General features: G+C 35.3%; 1 long non-coding RNA gene across 1 annotated transcript; it reads right to left on the bottom strand.

The window, feature by feature from the left end:
* Nucleotides 1–1805: 1805 nt before the first annotated feature.
* LOC128212838 (uncharacterized) lies at nt 1806–15663 on the bottom strand. Its single transcript, XR_008257623.1, has 3 exons — nt 15554–15663; nt 15126–15234; nt 1806–1879 (listed from the first exon to the last, which is right to left on the bottom strand). It is a non-coding gene; the product is annotated as an uncharacterized LOC128212838 (long non-coding RNA).
* Nucleotides 15664–18091: the final 2428 nt, after the last annotated feature.

Below are 18091 nucleotides of genomic sequence, written 5' to 3'. Positions count from 1 at the left end.
CTAACATCGGGCATGCTGCGTGACATATTATTCGGTAAACCTCGTTACCGGCTTTCGCGCGTGTCCTCAGGTCGGATTTTTTCTATCCGTACCGGAAACACATGAAAGATACTTATATTCTCCCACCTCAGATAAGTAGATCCAATAATTTAACCATGCTAGAAATTCTTATCTTGACCACGGGCAAAGATAAAATGTCCGAAGGAACTCTTTTTTAATGGTCACCAGATTGTATATACCTCCCTTGTTGAAGACTGTCGTCTGTAGCATCATGGAAACCTTGTCTTGTTGCAATATTTAGAACGCTTATTAATTATTTTTCGCTTCAAATATCATCATAAAACATTTTCACGCAGCTTTCAAAAAATAATGCTTCACTCTCCTAACTATTTAAAGACCGATTTGACTATTAACATAATCTGAATAACAGCGCGCATATCCTTGACAACCACGAATTATCGCATATCCATACGCAATTATTGTCACTAGGCACAAAAGAGTTCCAGCAAAATATACATTTTTACTTAATTTTGTTTAAATGAGGTGGGAGAAAAAACATCTACTATGACCGTTCGTGTAAGATAGTTCATCCCGACCCTCGCGGTAAACCTCGTTTCCGCAAAACACCCTACGCTCGGGTCGGAATTAACCTATCTTACACTCACGGCAATGGAAGATACTTATAGTACTACATGTACAGGTGTTGTTATTATTATAACAAACATAGGTAATAATGGAACTGAATAATAAAACATTAATGAGATGGTGGATTTTAATATAGAAAATGAAATAATTCAATGGCAGTGGTTTGTCATGAGAGAAGGAAAATTGTCACGCAAATGATCACAGCATGTTTTTTTTATATATTTGAAGGAATACAGCGTTAATATGTGTGTCTTTAAACTGATATCCTAGTTTGTGTTGTTTTAACCGAAGCTATGCATCTGTCCAACTTTGAGTGAATACTGAACGGCAGAGAAAGTCCTTGGCCCAGCGACGAAACATGTTTCCTGAGCGGAGGAGTCCATTTCTAGCTGTGTCCTGATCCTGGAAGTCAAGTTTGTCATTCGAATCACGTCCGACGGGTAGGTCAACGACGCAAACGTCATGTTACACCGGACTTCGTTGTCAGACATTGGCTTCAAATATACACTTATGTTATCATTTAACTATACTTGGAACCCTTATTTTAAGTAGAAAAGTATTTCAAAATTATTTTTTTTACATCATCCCGACACCATGCAATGCCATCAATCTTTTGTGAGCATAGTCGGAAGCAATAAAATAATAAAAGTCGATTTATCTATTTGAGTTAATAAACATTTGATGCAGCGGAACGAATTGTTTTGTAAAGATCGAAAACGATAAGACAGCGTCCTACCGTGGGTATACAGTACGGGAACAGGACCACGGGTCTGATGTACGACACCGTTCCGTCGTTCCTAATTTCCACTCGGACATCTTTTTCGTTAAAGTCAGGCGTATCCTGTCTTCCATTGAAATATTGTGAACTAAAATTTGAAGTGAAACAATTCTTGTATGGTTTAATTATTATGAATGTTTATTTTTACCAACTTGATGATTCCAAACCTCTTCAATATAAAATTGTTTTATACTGAAGTTACTAGAGACAAAATGCATACAAATCAAATTATACAGAGAAAGTATAAAGAGAGAAAGTGCTGGACTCGACCATTTATTATTACATTAGGATTTAAGTTTAACATCGATATGAATTTATAATATCATACGTTTGTGGAAAACAAAGACCACGACGTACCTGTTCTGGTGTTCAATATCCGGAGCCCACACTGATTGAAGAGATAATAAATATACCGTGTTACAGCCACTGTATTCTTCAGGTGACCTGGAGAGCCGCCTGTCTCGCCATGTTAACCACATGTAACCTTCGAAGGTCAGTCGAACCATAAGAATTCCTGCAATTCGGTCCTATTTAAAGAGAAAATTACAATTAAATTACTTTTGGGAAACTTCTATAAACAAGCTTATGAAAAGTTATACATTAAACTAAATGTTAATTATTCAATTGCAATGCGCAACGTGTTCTTCTCCTTATGAGCTCACGACTGGTATTTTTTAACAATATATGTATATGAAAGTATTGATTTTTACATACTTTTTGATAAAAGATGCCATGCAAATGGAAAGGGCTATATCAAGCAATCAAAATGAAATGTGGTAACAGTGGTTTGAGTATTAAAGTGTTGAATTGCACATACACGTTTATCACCAGTAACCATGTAAATGGACATTCCTATGCCAACTGTCAGTGGAGGTCCGCTAGATGGTGGAAGGTCAATATTGGAGTAAGAAGACATTAAATCAGGTATCAACCTTGCTGAGCTCTCTGACCACACCACTTGTTTCTCCTTTGTCGTTGATGGCGATGTTGGACTTGGTAAACTTGTTGCCATGGGTCTTTCCTGCTTGTGCAAATCTGCCCCCCTATATATAAGAATACATCTTATTCAATGAATAATTATGTATAATATAATAGTTTCCCTGTGGAATAGTGGTTGTCTTGTGATAAAATGGTATAGACACCCGAATGGAAACTAATTCTTAATGTTTAAGCAAAGTAAATTTTAAAGGCAATTCTTTTAGGTATCTTTTAATTAGTCAACTTAATAGTAGAGAAGCCGTCAGAATTGTAAGATTCATTATACTTCTAAGGTAGTGAAGCAGTCTATAAGCATTGCAGGTATACACAACACAAGACGATTGTTTTCGATATGAATAAATAGACATTGTTTAATTAGCTCAATGCAAATTTTGAACATGTTCCGCCCAGCATAACCCCCGCATACAAACCCCCAAAAGTATGATAAAGAAATAATTGTTTCAAAATGTTGACGAAAGTCAAGAAATTGATGAGTTTGTGGTTTTTCAGTCGTGTTTTTCGTTTGTATGTGGAGTGTTTACCTTAATTGTGTATTTGACTGTAAACAGGTTGTTATTTTAAGTTTTTTTAAGATGTACTTACAAAACAGTTTTTTTTAAGAATTAGCGTGTAAGTAACACTGGAGTATGGCTCCGGACAACACGCAAAAAACGTATCCTCGCGGATGACCTCTCCTGACACGAACATAACTGTTGGGTTAAGGTTGTTATCAAAATCGTCCAGGCCAATTTCCGCCGTTTCGTTCTTCATTTTCAGATCGAATCCGGTGTACGTCAATGAATGAAATCCTAACTTGCATTCGAGATTCTTATTCGGAGTATTCTGGAACACAATTGTATTTTCGGCACACTCAATTAATATACCACATTCAGTAATTGGAATATTCAAAGATTCAAAATAATTAAAAAAAATGTCAATTTATTTGTCGCCAACACTTTTTAGACATGTTTTGCATTACATGAAATACAAATTTAAAATGCAACCATTTAAACAGAGCAATATTTAAAAAAAGGTATCAGACTGTCAGAATGCATGTAAACTATTCTATTTTCTATTTGAATCACCCGAGTGTCTATGACATATATACTCACAAATAGAGTTTTATTATTTAAGGATTTGGTGAAAATATTTTGTTTTAAACATCAATATTCTCGAAAGAGTGTAAAAGCAAATTAATCCTATGAAAAAATAATTGGTTTATAACCATGATTAATGAAAACAAAGAAGCAACTCAAAACTGAACTACATGTACCTTGAAGGTATTTTTTGTATCGTTTGGCGAATCTGAATTTTAAACTTAGGACCTTTATTCAATAGGCATTCAATTATTCGGAATATTTAAATTCTCAATGCCACTAAGGATTAAATAGTTAAAGAAAAAATAAGTAAAAGGGAATATATAACTATGATAGAGTCTCATATAGAGTCTGAAACATTTCCAATGTCCACACGATGATTAATTAAAAAGAAATATATAGGACGAACTTCCAAACTAGTCCACTAACTTACTTAATGCTTATGAGGCAAATAAGTTGGCGGAGCATAACATATATTTTGATTAGTGAAAATCGCAGATAGGTACTCGCACGTGTTTTTGTAAAATGCACTTTTTGTGCATGCCGAAATAGAGTGTGGTAAATCATTAGAAGAGTTTAAACTAAGATACTATTAGCGGGAACCCTTTAGCAAATGTTGATATTTGCGCAAATATCGTCTTTAAAGACCACAATTTCCAAGCTCTGTTGTTGTGTGATTGGTTGATTTACATTATCACGTGATGTTACGATTGTACGTATTGAAGTCCATGTGGTCTAGTAGATCAGATGTTCGAGAATCTGTTGATTTTTACTTAAGTGGCGTGGCACCAAAATAGTTTTTATACTATAATTGTCCATTTTCGGCAATATTTCCGGGAAAACAGTTAACCCAAAACTTCTTAAAAATGCAAATCATTAGTATTTAAAGCTACATAGAATTTAAGATTATTCAGAAAATCACGTAATTTGCAAATTTTGTAATGACGTTGAGCGCGCTAAATTAAGATTAAACTTTCGGTTAAGCTGCATTTTGTAATTGCTTTTTTTATCATCCTGGCGGTTAAAATTGCCAAAATTTGTATAGAAGCCATTTCGATATACATACAGAAATAAGTTAACATTACTTAAATAAAATGGGATGTTCAGATTATTTATTTAAATGAAACCCGAGTCATGGTTTTGACTATTGTATGAACGATAGGAATGTAACAAATGTTTGTATACGTGTAGTGTACTATATGCATGTTATTGGTATACTTTAGATCAGAAGCAGAGCAGCAACAAGGGGGAGCCCGTAGTGGATATTCTATTACTCATCATTACATTCAAGAAAAACATAGCCCTTTCAATATTTATTTCATTTTTATTATATTTATCTTATGTTTGGGAAATAATGGGCAAGGCTCGGACGAAACGGTAAAATATCAACGGTTCTGTCACGGTATATCTATGATCAGATCCGACCAATCTATATAAATACCACAAATTGTCCATTAAATGTTATTTGAGAGTTGCCAATCGCCAATGAGAGGCTGAGGTAGTGGAAGCCGATCTGCCCCCCCCCCAAAAAAAAACACGCAGAAAATAATAAACCTAAATGAGATTGTCAAATATTTTGGATTTTTTTTTTTGGCTTGGTAACACGAAATGTTACAAAAAAAGAACTTGCAGTTATCAAATGCGCCAATCAATGTGTTATGCACATAATAAAATGACTTTATGACGGCTTTTCCAAGACAAGCATAGCAATTGGCAAAATTGCATATATGAATCTAATTTACGTTATGAAGCATTTTGTAAGATTTAAAGGCTGAATTTCGCATTTCTATTATGTGCCAATCGTTATCATACATTGCAATTCGTGAGCAAGGGCCGGACCATCGTAGCCTCAGGAAAGTTTTACTAAATGTTTCACCTGCCAATAATGAGGTTGTTGTTTTCATGGTAAAGCGATATATACGCAGTAATATTATTTATAACATATACAAATGTAGCGTTCAATGGGTGTTGTTGCAATAGCATAGCATGGCAAACATGGCATAGCGTACTGAATTTCGCATTTCTGTTTTACACCCATCTTCATCATATATTGCAAAGAGCTAAGGCCGGGCCAAAGTAGCCTTAGAAATTTTAGTAAATGTGTCACCTGCCAATAATTTGGTTGGCGTTTTCATGGCGACGCGATAGATTTGCAGCAATATGATTTATTACATATACAAATATAGCGAATAGTGGTTGTTGTTGCATAGCATAGCGCGGCAAACATAGCATAGCGTACTGAATTTCGCATTTCTGTTTTACACCCATCTTCATCATATATTGCAAAGAGCTAAGGCCGGGCCAAAGTAGCCTTAGATTTTTTTTAGTAAATGTGTCACCTGCCAATAATGTGGTTGGCGTTTTCATGGCGACGCGATAGATTTGCAGCAATATGATTTATTACATATACAAATGTAGCGAATAGTGGTTGTTGTTGCATAGCATAGCACGGCAAACATAGCATAGCGTACTGAATTTCGCATTTCTGTTTTACACCCATCTTCATCATATATTGCAAAGAGCTAAGGCCGGGCCAAAGTAGCCTCAGAATTTTTTACTGAATGTGTCACCTGCCAATAATTTAGTTGGCGTTTTCATGGCGATAGATTCGCAGCAATATGATTTATTACATATACAAATATATCATATAGTGGTTGTAGTTGCATAGCATAGCATGACAAACCTAGCATAGCGTATATAATGACAATTCAAGTCTTGAAGCTTTCCGGCATGCAAACATAGCATTGCATACTGAATTTAGCATTTCTGCTTTATACCCATCTTCATCATATATTGCAAAGAGCTAAGGCACTGCTAATGTAGCGTCAGAAAAGTTTTACTGATGGTGCAACCAGCCAATAATTTGGTTGGCGTTTTCATGGCGACGCGATAGATTTGCAGCAATATGATTTATTACTTATACAAATATAGCGTACATTGGTTGACATAGCATAGCACGACAAACCTTGCATAGCGTATATAGTGACAATACAAGTCTTGAAGCGTGTCGGCCTTAATAATTACCATTGTATATATGTAGTTAAAACAACTAGTATTTTATTGATTTCAAATCTGTTTTTTTTGCATGATTATTATTGTGTTTGTTTCTTGCACAAGTGTTTCAATACAAGGCACTTTAAAGTAAAATAATTCAATCATGGTTATAGTATAAGTATATGAAGCTGGCGTCACGGTAAGTAATTTGCAACACGTAATATAATGTACGTAGTTGATGATATATGTCTATAAGTTGGTATATGGTAAAATGCCCAGGAAGAAATTCCGATTGATTTTAAAAATAGGTTTGTTTCTTACTAAATGGTTACAAATATACTTGAGTACTGTCCGTTCTAAAACAGCATATTAATAATCTTGATATGTAGTTGGATGCCGTTGATTTGTCTTGAATTCGGAGTATTTCTTAGTATAAAGTGGCTTATTTCAATCTCGTTCAGCTGCTTTTTACATCTAGATTACTGAGTTTATCGGTTATATCTGGTTCTGTTATTTTGGAATTGCTAACAGTTTCAGCAGACCATTATTCGAACGGAGGTAACCCCACTTCTTTTAATTTTGTCGATTGTTAAATTATGCCAAATATTCATTAAGGGCTTATCTTTATCAGTAAATAATAAATAATTTGAGATATTTTGTCGTAATTGTCAAAGTGATTTTATTATATCTAGTTAAGACATTTCATTCAAAGTACCGACTATTACTAATCGTGAGGAAATTTCAAGGGCTCTTTATAGGCTAGTTTCAAATATGTCCCGAAATGTTATCCCACCAGAGAAAGTGTTATTCAGTTTAGTCTAAAACTTCATTTGAAAGCTGGGTTTCAGTAAAACATGATACATGTATATTAATCTCCTTTTTGTTCATTAATGCATTAATGTATTATAATTTATTTCTTATACTGCGAATATTTTGAACCACTTCCTTCTTCAGATATCGGCCAAGGATCCTGTACAACTCGTTAAAACGATAAATAATATAGTAACGAACATATATTTATGGATACCTAATATCGACAAAGTACTGTCTACCCAATAAGTTCTTCTACTAAAATACGTTTCTTTGAAGTCACTCGAGATTTGTATAAAAGAAATAATTAGAAAAAACTGAAACAAGACAATTTGGTCAACGATACGCACAGCTTTTTGACAACGATTTAAGATAGATAAATTATTAAAGGAATGAATAGGTAGAAAACTAGTAATAAACTAGTCATAAATAAACTAAATATCAGATATGTAGTGTTGCATTATCATAGATGAATAACGATTTAAAGACACTCGTAATTTGATGAAGACATAATTAGTCCATCTACATAATTATTTAGATACCATGACAAGTATTTTAGGAGCAGAACATTTATCATATCGACAATTTTCAAACAGCTTACATTTGTGATTAATATGAAAAGTATAACAATATAATTTTCTGCGTTTGAAAATTTGAATAAGAAGAAAATTATTTTCCTTGATTAGATGTAATGTCCAGTAGGTGGCGTGCAATGTATGCACGAGTAGTTTAGGCGGTAAATGGTCATTCAGCTTCGAGACGTTGACTGGACAAGACTAAGTTAATCCGATATTAGTCTTGCATACGTGTCGAACTGTGCGCGTTTTGTATATACATTGTTTTGAGTATGGAGGACTCTCCAAATATTCAAGTGCAATTAAATGCTATATTGCCGGAGTTATCTAATTTAAAAAAGGATGTTCAAGGCAATTCATTGAGTGTGGCTACTGAAGTCAAAAAGTTAAAAACAGAAAAGGACCTTGTGTGGCGTTTCACTGGAAACAAACATCAGTATGATTTCAATAACGAAATAGCGGACATAGCTAAGCAGTGCGTTTGGGGTATAGAGAACGAGAAATTTGATTACGTAAAAGAACAATTGACTGAACTTTTGGAAAAAACTCACAAGAGAAATAAGATTGTGAGGATTGCGGATACCTCAACAGGGGGTTGGGAGACTGTAAGGCAGTATGAGACGAATCCAGTGGCCAGTAATTCGGACGATGAGTCGAGGATCCAGAAAGCAGAAAACAGGGCCCTCAAGAAGCAGAAGACTCGTCAACGAGGCGGCCTACGTCGCTCTTACGGTAACGCTGCTGTTTCGACTTGGAATCCCAGTTTTGCCGGTCCTAAGCCATACGGACCCTTTCCGAGTAACCGCGGGAGGTTTTTTCGAGGCCCCCACCATACAGCAGGTTTCACCTCAGCAACTTCCGGTAGTTTCCCGCCCGGACCCTGTTACGCTTGTGGGGACCCCGACCACTTCCGGCGGAACTGTCCCAAGCATAGATCCGCTGCGTTCGCTTCAGCCGCCGGTGCCGGGAACCAGTCTGCCAACGGAACCGTTGGACGTTAAACCGGAAGTCGCACCGGAAATTCAGCATGACATGTTTGAAGATGAGTATTTTGACTATAGTAAATTGACTCATGATTTTTATGAATATGAGCAGGGACATAAAGTCATTATTGTAAGAGGAAGGTTAAAGAAACATATTCAATTTTGGCAATCTATTGATGCAGGTGAATTTATTTTGGACGTTATCGAAAACGGCTATAAACTTCCTTTGTATTCAAATCCACCAAGGACATTTTGTAAAAATAACAAATCTGCTTTGTTAGAATCCGAATTTGTTTCAGAAGCTATTCAGGACTTGTTAGATCGAGAATTGATTTCAGTTTGTAAATATCCACCATATATTGTTAACCCTTTAACTGTTTCTACTCAAAGTTCAGGAAAGAAACGTCTTATTTTAGACTTAAGGGAAGTAAATATACATTTGTGGGAGCAGTCCGTTAAATTTGAAGACATTAAAGTTGCATTGTCATTTTTCAAAGCTGGGTGTTATCAGATAAAATTTGATTTGACGAGTGCCTATCATTTTGTTGATATTTTTGAGCCTCATACAGAATATTTAGGGTTTTCTTGGAAAACGCCAGAAGGAACGGATGTGTTTTATAGATTTCTAGTGCTACCATTTGGGATTTCAAGTGCATGTTATCTTTTTACTAAATTGACCAGACCTTTGTTGAAAAATGGCGTGGAGAGGGGAAATTTGTTACAATGTTTTTAGATGATGGCTATGGAAGTTCACAAACATTTGACGGTGCAATGTCATTTGGTCAACAGCTTAAGTCTGATCTTTTATTGTCTGGTTTCGTTCCGAACGCAACGAAATGTATTTGGGTGCCTACGCAGGTTTTAGAGTTTTTAGGAGTCACGCTAGATTCGGGAAATGGGCTTATTTCTATTCCAGATCGTAGAATAAATAAATGTTTGGGTACAATATCAGAGATTTTTGATAATCTCAAGACTCACAGACATGTACATGTTAAGAAGGTTGCAAGTTGTGTAGGTCAGATTATTTCTATGAGAGTTGTTGTTGGACAAATTTCATTAATCATGACTAGAAATTTGAGTATCGATATTCTTGTTGCACGCCACTGGGAACAGTATATCAAACTTTCGGATGAAAGTAAATCGCACTTAGAATTTTGGCGGGAAAATATGTCAAATTTAAACACAAAGAGTATTGTTGAGTCTTTTAAGTGCTCAAAAATTGTGTATTCGGATGCTAGTTGCAAAGGGTTTGCAGGGTATGCTGTAAGCACGAGAAACGGTGTATCACATGGTACGTGGACTACGGAAGAGAGTGTTAGGTCTTCTACTTGGCGAGAGTTAGCCGCTGTTTAAAGGGTTTTACAGTCTTTAGTACATGTATTGGCAGGTCAGAGGGTAAAATGGTTTACAGACAACCAGGGAGTAAAAGCCATAGTAGCAAAGGGCTCGATGAAAGTTGATTTGCAGGTTTTAGCAATAGATATATTTCAGTTTTGTATTGCAAAATCTATTACTTTGGAATTGGAATGGATTCCAAGATCTAGCAATGAGATTGCAGATTACTTGTCAAAGATAGTAGACATGGATGATTGGGGTATTTCGAATGATATTTTTGAAATGATTCAAAAAAGATTTGGCAAATTGCAAATAGATTGGTTTGCCTCGGACTATAATGCAAAATTGCAAGTATTTTATTCGAGATTCGTGAACCCTACATGTGCAGGGGTTGATGCATTTTCAGAATTTTGGGGAGATCATGTTGGTCTATTTGTGCCCCCGATCACAATGATTACACATGTATTCAAGAAAATGTCATTTGATAGAGCATCAGGAGTTCTGATTGTTCCATGCTGGAAATCGGCATTGTTTTGGCCGTTTAATTGTCCGAATGGATCATTTGTAAGGGAGGTAACCGATTGGTTTGATTTGCCTACTAGGAGACAGTATTATGTCCCTTGCAGAAACGGTAAAGGCATGTTTGGTATCACGGATTTGAAATTCCGCATGTTGGCTTTAAAAGTCGATTTTTCTGTGTAAATGAACAGGCAATGATTTACGTTACGTATTGATATATGGTCTTTGTATATAGTAAAAGCAGTATTGCACGATTTGATCTAATGTTGCTTGGTCTAAGAAATATGACAGTATTGTCCTTGTTTGACCGCGGGCAGTATTGCAAGACGCGGAAATCTATTTTAATCATGTAAATAGCGCGGGCAGTATTGCAAGGCGCAGCACTTTATTTTAATCATGTACATAGCGCGGGCAGTATTGCAAGGCGCTGGTTTTGATTCAATTTGATATTTAAAAAGAGCGCGGGCAGTATTGCAAGGCGCTGTATTTGATTCATTTAGACATATGAAAACAGTGTGCACAGGCAGTATTGCAAGGCACAAAAATGCATGATAGATAAACATAATATGCACAGAGCGCGGCCGCGCAGTATTGCAAGGCGCCAGTTTTTCTAGTTGAGTTATTTAAAGAGCGCAGGCAGTATTGCAAGGCAATGTATTTTTATAATTCAGTCATGCAAACAAAGCAGAGGCAGTATTGCAATTTTTGGATGTAGATACGATTCGAATGTCATTAATGTTTCTTTGGAGATAAAACGTTGCCAGAATTGGTTTATATTTGCATGTAAAATAACATGATATATGTCGATTTTGAATGTAAAATAATCATGCATAAAATTTTGGTTGTATTGGATACTGTTTTGTATTGTAGATATTATTTAATGCAATTTTATGATTAAAACTGATTTTTAGACATATATCTAAAGGCAGCCCAATCTGTATTAAGTTATACATGTATATCATTTCATTTTATTGCGTATTTCAAGCTGATGCAATAATACTTATTATTTTTCTACACATGTATTTTTTTTTCAGGTCCATAAGAACGAAATTGATGAGTTACCGGAAGCGATGGCGGGCAGGGCGCACCTACTTCCGGATTTGTTGAAGAAATTCAGGGCAGATTCCACCATTAGCAAATACCACGGAGCATTTGTGCGTTTTCAAAAATGGATTATGTGAAATGGGATGGGAAGTAGGGACGCTTTGCCCGCCGGGGCTTTCGTAGTAGCAATGTATTTGGCTTCACTTATACAAACTGTAAATTCTAAAAGTCCAGTTCTTGCTGCTTTTTATTCTTTAAAATGGCACCATGAAATAAATGGGTTGGTTTCTCCTACTAGTTCAAAATTAGTTGAAAATGTTTTGGAAGCTGCTAAAAGAATATTAGGGAAACCTGTTGTAAAGAAAGAACCTATTACCATAAATAGTATTGCATCAATTTATAAGACTTTATATGAATACAAGAATTTAAAAAGTCAAAGAACTATTTGTGCGATTTTGATTGGTTTTGCTGGTTTTTTACGAAGTTCTGAATTGTTAAATATTAAGGTATCAGATATTGTTTTTCATTCTTCTTATATGGCAATATTTATGGAAAGCAGCAAGACAGATAGATATAGAGATGGTTTTTGGGTATTAGTTGCAAAAACTGGCACGCCCCTTTGTCCTGTTGAAAATACTTTGAAATTCATAAATTGGGCAGATTTGAAAGGGGATGATTTCTTACTTTGTAATTTGAGTGCGACAAAATCTGGATATAAAGTGAGAAACGTGAATAGGAAAATGTCTTATTCTAATTTACGTGATGTGTTCATAGAGGCATTAAAGCCTCATGTGGAAAATGTTAAGAAGTTTGGTGTGCATTCTTTACGCTCAGGCGGTGCATCCGTTGCAGCGAACAACGGAATTGCAGATCGTATGTTCAAGAGACATGGTCGGTGGGCTAGCGAATCCGCTAAGGATGGTTATGTGAAAGACAATATTGACGAGAGATTGAAAGTCGCATTAAGTCTAGGTTTATAAATGTGTTACACAATGTTGTGTTTTGATAATTTGTTTGAGTTTTGCTGATCCAAACGTTAGTTAATGAAATATAATCATTTTTGGTAATGCCTATTTTATTTCAATACTATTATATTGAAAACGTTTATTAGTACCCGTTCTTTATCGTTCATATACGTTCAAGTGCTAGAACACATAACAAATCAATAAATGAAATTTTGCATTTATTATGAGTTGTTTATTGTAAGGAACATGGAGTCCGTAAAGGAAATATAATTTTCTGCGTTTGAAAATTTGAATAAGAAGAAAATTATTTTCCTTGATTAGATGTTATGTCCAGTAGGTGGCGTGCAATGTATGCACGAGTAGTTTAGGCGGTAAATGGTCATTCAGCTTCGAGACGTTGACTGGACAAGACTAAGTTAATTTTTAAGAAATGTTTTCTTTAGTTTGATAATAATTTGTTTGGATCAGCTTTAAATATCATATATTTATTCGAAATATGTTTGATAAGGAACTGATGTATTGTTTGTCAATGATATATGTTTATTTCAAAGTATCATTTGATTTAAAATATATGTATACACGTATGCACCAGTCATATACGTTCGAGTGCTAGAACACATTTCAAATCAATAAATGAAATTTTGCATTTATTATGTGTTGTTTATTGTAAGGAACATGGAGTCCGTAAAGGAAGTGCTATTCTCTAAAAAAAGACAAATCATGTCAATACCAACTTTTAAAGTTTTAGGAACATTAACATGTGTGGGTTTGTCTAAACCTTTGAAAAATGTTGAATACTTATTTAATGAACCACCTGTTAACACCCTCGGTTTACCCCAACTGTTCTGATTTTGAAATTTAAAAAGATCGTGCAAATCGCTTTTTACAAGTTTTGTTAGGTAGTTCGTGTTTTGACAAAAACAATGAGAAAGTGTATCAGATGTAAAGCTGGATTAAAATGGAATGTGCATATCGATTATAACTTTAAGTTCAATACAGACATATATATACATGAATAATAATAAATAACAGTACTTTGCGTATGTACGTTGATAGTGAAACAGTGCCGGGTTGTTTAAATAATTGTTTACAACAAGAATGATACTAGATATACGTATGTTTATGTATGTTTAAAATGATACAACACCTACTCGGTAAGCTTATTTATAGACTTCCGAAGAGGGACAACGCATGTCCGTACAAGGATGTAATGATTAATTCAAATTTGAGTTGCTTCCCTTATACGAAAAATTCGGCGATTACTTCACCGTTTTCCGTTAACCATTTGCTTTTTCGAAAATTGAACGTAAAATACAGCAATTTATGGTATTTGTATACTTTAACACCGGTTATATACTTTATAATGACAGATCAATTATGTCGTCTGATATTGCAAATGAAAATTAAAAAAAAAATCCTTACAGGGCCTCATGCAAATGAGCGCGCGCGTGATGACGTCATCCCTGCGTGCAACTTACAAGGTCAAAAATATGAACAATGTTTATTTGGGTCGAATTCCACATACTTCTTACATTTGAACGCAAAACAGCTGATATCTGTCAAAAATGATGCAGCAATGAAACGTCAGACTGATTTGTGTAAAATATTTCGTTTTGACTGGTTTTAACTGGGTGGGCGAAAAAGTGGTACGGGCGAATAATAGGTCGCTAACCAGTATGCTTTAGTACGCAGATCACTGGCATAATAATATGGTTCATCGTATCATAATTTTATATTTTATTCTTGTATTAACGAGTGAATATGCTGGACTAACATAACACAATCATTGGTGTGTCTACCTAAGAGTCACTCGACACTGTTAAACTGAGTTACAAAAATAAACCAAAAATAATAGAGCTGCAAAAGGCTGACCTTTCTCATTCGATGGTCGGAGCAAAAAGGCCTGTATAACCATGTGCTTTGTACAGGGCGCGCACTGCGGCCAATCAGATCAGTATGATAAGTTACGTCATGCAATTGCTCGCAATATGGTTATAGAGCACCATTAATTAAATGCATTACAAAGATACCAATAACGAAAGTTATCCTTAAAGGAATAACTTGAATTATGTAAATACTTTATATGACTTTATAATTTTACAAGCTTGTATAGGACCTAAAATAGGTGAGGGAGATCAGCAGAAAGTATGACGTCATAGTTTTATATGACTGCCTTTAAAATGGTGTTGTTTAGGGAATGAAACTGGAATTTTCAATGTAGTTTCCGTTTCCTTGAAATGACATTTCATTTTTTGTTACAAGTTATTCACTATGATATAATTCACTGACCTTTTCATACCTATTTTTTTGCTCACCGCAGTTTTGTTATAATTATTCAGTACTATACGACATAAAACGCAAGGACGCTAGTGTTTTTTCTTATTCTTTTTTACATCGCATACCTTACATCCATAGGCGTAGATGGTTTGTAGACGTCTGTAGCTAATTAAACCGTCGCTGCTAATAACGACGTTGACGTCAGGTTTCTTAGATATCGGGTATTCAGTCGCACTTAGATAGATAGTTTTTTTTATCAGTATGTTTTCCATGAATTGAATGTGTATACTCTAGGGGTTAATACATAAAAATGAATACGCGAATTATCGACAATGCAAACATATTTATGATGTGATTAGATGACTTTCCTAACTCATAAATATGACAAACTACACGTACATTAGGAAATAGGAGAATTATATTTTAACTACATTTGCTATTGACAAAAACTGTTTTGTACAAGGCGATAATACCATTTAATGAATTACTCTAAACAAACCTTAAATTCATGAAGACTGATCATGATGTATAACAAATCATGTCTATTGACTACATGTTGGATAGCACAATGTCAGGTTTCCAAATGACGTCACTAGGCACGTGCAGCAGTGTTACGTTTGAAAATGACGTTGGATCCCAAATGAAACGGTTGTCGATCCATATTTGATGCTCGAAAGCGTCCAATCCAACAATGGTGTCTTCCTGTGTGATCAAATGCGATCAAACGAGATACAAGATAAAACAAAGTTACAAGATACACGAATTTTTATTTGAAGTCGGGTTTATGATAATAAGAAACATTAGCTCATTGAGCTATTTTCCAACATTAATAACAAACACGCAACACATAACAATGAGCTGGTGTCCTGGAAAAAACCCATATACTTTTAAATAGGTAACGTAAGAAGAAAAAGTATCTACAAAGGCCGTTTCTAATTATATTCATCTAAACAATACAGAAAGTAAGATGGATTGCAGCAATTGATCAAGTGTGTTTTTAACTACTATCCATATTGTACAGCGGTGCCGTACACTTGTTTTTGTATATGGGGGTCATCTTATAAACGATCGTACGTGACTGTGGTGCCGAACACTTGTATTGTATATGGTGGTCATCTTATAAACGATCGTACGTGACAGCGGTGCCGAACACTTGTATTGTATATGGTGGTCATTTTATAAACGATCGTACGTGACAGCGGTGCCGAACACTTGTATTGTATATGGTGGTCATCTTATAAACGATCGTACGTGACAGCGGTGCCGAACACTTGTATTGTATATGGTGGTCATCTTATAAACGATCGTACGTGACAGCGGTGCCGAACACTTGTATTGTATATGGTGGTCATTTTATAAACGATCGTACGTGACAGCGGTGCCGAACACTTGTATTGTATATGGTGGTCATCTTATAAACGATCGTACGTGACAGCGGTGCCGAACATTTATTAGTCTCGCTCTGTGTGTTTTAGTGATTGGCTTATGAAATTGCACTGGAGATGGAAATGATTGATTTTAGCCTTTCGATTGTAAGTGCATGCACAAAACGATTAAAATATAATGATGTTATGCACCAGTCAATTGTTACACCCCCCCCCCCAGGTCCGGGGGAATACCGGGGATGGCCAGGGAAATGGGCCGTGTTTTTTATTCAGGTGGCCCCGCAGTGCCGGGTGAATGCGGTGGTTTTGTCTTCGCGCAAAATATAGCGGGCAATTTGCCTTACCTAGGCTCCCTGGGGTGCGGGGGCATTTGGCGGGGATTTGACCAACAGTTCGTCCGCGCAGGGAGGAGATTTTACCCGGGGTTGGCTGGACCGAAAGTCAAAGTCCCCGCTATTCCCCGGACCTGGGGGGGGGGCGTGGTTACAATTGACTGGTGCATTATAGGCAGTTGAAATTTCTGTTTTCGAGATCGAATTCCGCGTGCCGACTCGCGAAAGCTTCCAAAATTCACTATTATTCCAATTAGGACCTCATAATATTCATATAACTAATACACACAAATAAAAATGAAAATGTTAATGAAAATATTTCCTTATTTGAATAAAGATAATATGTCAGTGAAATAGCTGTCTCCTTTCGCCAACCCAAAGACGATTTAACGCGTCAGTTAACTTATTAGTCGTTTGATTATGAAATGATTATAAATTATGATTTAAATAATAGCATTTATATTCTTATGGAAATGTTAGATCAATAAACAGCAATTGTAACCATTTGAAACATTGACTTTGAAAAAGGTCGAAAGTGTCTTCATTTTTTATTTTTTTATTTTAACTTACTTAGATCTATAGTTTAGGGCTTCCAAAGTATATTATCATATAGTAATATATAAAAGCTGGAAAAGAAGCAGTCCAGTCTGTTACTGCCACCACCACCACCAATAACAACAATTATCTTCCTTCGCCAGACTAAAGAAATCAATAACGCATCGGTAAACAAGATGGTATCGAAGTGAAATTATAAAAAGAAATATAATGTTAACATGTACAACTAAAATAAAGCTTCGTAAACGTATTTGCGGGTTCAGTGACATGGGTAAATTAAATTAATCAATTTATCTTAACATTTTGAAGTAAAATACATTGTAGAGGAAATGTAGACTATTTGTGGTATTAGTTTTTTTCAGCAAGTAAATATTTGTCTTATTAAAAGCACAACAACAACAGATAATTATACATGCATCATTCATTATATTTGATAATATAAATACTGCTTTGAAAACATGTCGCTTTAAAAATAGTGTAATCTGTCACAGATCGATATGAATGCGGGTCATTCACGGAAAATTATTTCTATAGTACACCATGTAAACCACGTGCAAAATACAATTGTAAATGGATGTTTTTATTTAAACTTTAGAGTGAATGACATTCCAGCGTGGAAATAGTAGCAGCAGGTAGGTTTGAGCATTATTTTATTGTTGGTTAGCATCAGTGCTGCTATAGACCAGGTACTTCATAGATAAATAAAAGTTGTTCTTTATAACACTCTAAGATAATCGCATGTACTCTAACATATTATAATCATTCAAGTTTACATATACATTTATTACACAATGGTTAAATTCTGCACTCGTTTCCTTT

This window comes from Mya arenaria, chromosome 13, assembly GCF_026914265.1.
Source record: "Mya arenaria isolate MELC-2E11 chromosome 13, ASM2691426v1".
NCBI classification, from domain to species: domain Eukaryota; kingdom Metazoa; phylum Mollusca; class Bivalvia; order Myida; family Myidae; genus Mya; species Mya arenaria.
This window is presented reverse-complemented; position numbering and strand designations above follow the sequence as displayed.